Here is a 3,103-nt window from a genome sequence, read left to right as displayed (position 1 = left end):
TAATCTGACTGCTGGCATATCACAGGCCATTGCATTTCATCCAGTTATGCATGTATTGAACCCAATAATTTGCCTTTGGCTAAAACATATCTTCCAGAAACGCACCCAAACTTGACTTGAAGACATCAAGAGATGGTGAAGACAGCACCTCCTGTGGTAGTTTGTTCCAATGAATTATCACCCTCACTGTTAAAAATGTGCACATACTTTTTTATTTGAATTTGCCTGAGTTTGTCAAAGAAATATCGATTTGGAATATGGATCTGAACCAAAGCAGGGAACTGGGCTTTTCTCTTTGGGTAAATATTCACTGTAGAGTTAACTTGGGTTATCAGCATATTGGTTAGTCTAGCCCAGGTGTGAGCAGCCACACTCCAAAGCCCTATCCAAATTAGTGTGTGCTCACTGGTGCTGCACTCACCTGTGTGCGTCACCAGGACATTTAGGGGCATCTCCCCTTGGTTCTTTGTGCTGCAGTGAGCTGAGCCACTCTGTGATTCTATCTGAGAACTTGTCTGTCCTTCTGGGCATGTGGGGGAATAGTGGGAAGGCACTGGAGGAATGTTGGTATTTGAGTGATTTTGCTTGTGTCCTCAATTCAAAGCAGATAGGTTAGCAACCTGATTGAAAGTGGCACCCCAGTTCTAGTATACACCCCCAGATGGGCAGGCTAGCCAGGGTTTAACAGCATCACCAAATTCAGGTGAGAGGGTGCTGTGTGTAGATGGAAGGGTGGTTGTACTTGTAGGCAACACCCAAATAAGAGCCTGAGCTAACTCTGTAGTGAAGACATGTCAAGTTACTTGGTGCACATGACTGTGGTTGCTTCCCAATAGAGGGCCAACCAGTTGTTGCTCCAAGAGGCACAATTTCAGCTCCCTGGGGAGTGAAAAGGCAATGTAAACAAAGAGCTCTGAATCCATGGGCCTGATTCATCTTAAGAGGCCCGAGGAGGCATCTGCATGGGGGATTTATGCATAATCTTTCTTCACCAAGCTTTCAGAAGGAGCCATGCAGAACAAAGTAGAAAACCACTTGTATTATTCTTCAGGGGAGGGCATAGAAGGGACTGTGATGAGGTGTCTGCCCCACACTGGCATAAAAGAGCCCTAGCAAGGCTGTGTGGGAAGAGGCCAATAGGAGAGAGGCTGCGAGGAACAGCCAATCCAAGCTCAGCAGGCTCATATAAGAAGAGCTGCAAGACAGAGCAGGGAGTAGCTGCCTGGAGTTCCAGAAAGGAAGACTGTGCTCCTAGCAAAAGGAAGGAGTGCCAGTGCCTTGGACAGAGCAGTGCCTGAAGGCCCTGAGGTGAGGGCAAAGCAGATACTGGGGGCCAGGGGAAGAGGCCCAAGGAAGCATAGCAATCATAAGGGGAGTCAAGGAGACGCAACACATGGCTGCCATCAACATGGTCCCGGGGCTGGGACCTGGAATAGTGGGCAGGACTGGGTCTCGCCCCACTTCTGTGAGGAAGTGGCTGGGCAGTTGGATTGCCATACTAAATCCCTGGAAGTGGGGAGCACAGATAGTGACACAGTCGGAGGGCTGTGTCATGAAGAGGATACCACGATTCCTGGAGTGATGCGGGTCAGAGAGCAGACCTGATGGTGGATGAGGCACCATCGAGAAAGGGCATACTGACCTGCAGAGCTAATCCCCAAGATGGCCAGCAGGAGACACCAGTGCGGTGAGTGAAGTCCCATCACAGGGACAATCTTTATTATTTTCCATCATAATTCAGTTCCTTTAGGAATGGAATTTTGTCCTTGCTCTCAAATTAGCCTCTCAAGAAGGATTTTATTTGTTTTAATTTATTCTTATTAATTTCAATACATATATGAATATGTTGAAAAAATGCTTTGCTCACTTCCCAGGAAGTGGTTACAACAAAAATATCATAGTATAACTCCATGTGTGTGTATTATATACTATATATATTTTATATATAATACACTATATATGTTATATATAATACACACTATGGCTGTAAAGTGATTAAAAAAATAGTTGTGATTGTGTGATTAAAAAAATTTATTGTGATTAATCACACGATTAATCATACTGTTAAACAATAATAGAATACTGTTTATTTAAATATTTTTGGATGTTGTCTACATTTTCAAATATATTGATTTCAATTATAACAGAGAATACAAAGTGTACAGTTCTCACTTTATATTTATTTTTGATTACAAATATTTGCATGGTAAAAACCAAAAGAAATAGTATTTTTCAGTTCACCTCATACAAGTGCTGTAATGCAATCTCTTTGTCGTGAAAGTGCAATTTACAAATGTAGATTTTTTGTTACATAACTGCACTCAAAAACAAAACAATGCAAAACTTACAAGTCCACTCAGTCCTACTCCTTGTTCATGCTATCTTAATTCAGCCCCTGTGTATGTATGTGCTACGATACAAGTCTTTAATTACATGATCATGTACTTTCTTTTCCACAGGACCCCTACCTCATTCAATGCACAAAATGGATGCTGCTCACTTAATGAGCAGCTCTTCAATTTTTTTTTATCCTAATTTTTCAACATTTGACCCCCAGGCCTTATTTACTGCACGCTATTCAAACTAGGGTGACCAGACAGCAAGTGTGAAAGATCGTGACAGGGGGTGAGGAGTAATAGGCTTCTGTATAAGAAAAAGCCTCAAAATATCGGGACTGTCCCTATAAAATTGGGACATCTGGTCACCCTAATTCAAACACTACTCTGAAGACAGTATTATTAATCTACTTTGTGACCTTTTTCCACAATACTCATCACTACAACATCTCAGGCTTCATACACACTAATTCATTTATCTCACAACCCTCTTGTGAGGTGAGGGGTTTTATTATTTCCCCCTTTACAGACAGGAGCTGAGGTACAGTGAAACTAATGTTAAAAGTGTCCACTAATCTGGAGTGCCCAGATTTGCTGCTTTGCTTTTACTGAGCATGCTCACATGGACTGAGCATGCTCAGTAGCACTGCTAAAGGAGTCTGGCATCACTCCGCCCCCTCTTCCCCCCCACTACCGGCAGGCATGGGTTGCCTCTGCCCTGACTCATTCACTGATATACCTCCCAGCTTCTGCAACAAACGATGCAG

Source organism: Mauremys reevesii, linkage group 13 (genome assembly GCF_016161935.1).
Source record: "Mauremys reevesii isolate NIE-2019 linkage group 13, ASM1616193v1, whole genome shotgun sequence".
NCBI classification, from domain to species: domain Eukaryota; kingdom Metazoa; phylum Chordata; order Testudines; family Geoemydidae; genus Mauremys; species Mauremys reevesii.
Note: the sequence above shows the minus strand (reverse complement) of the source record.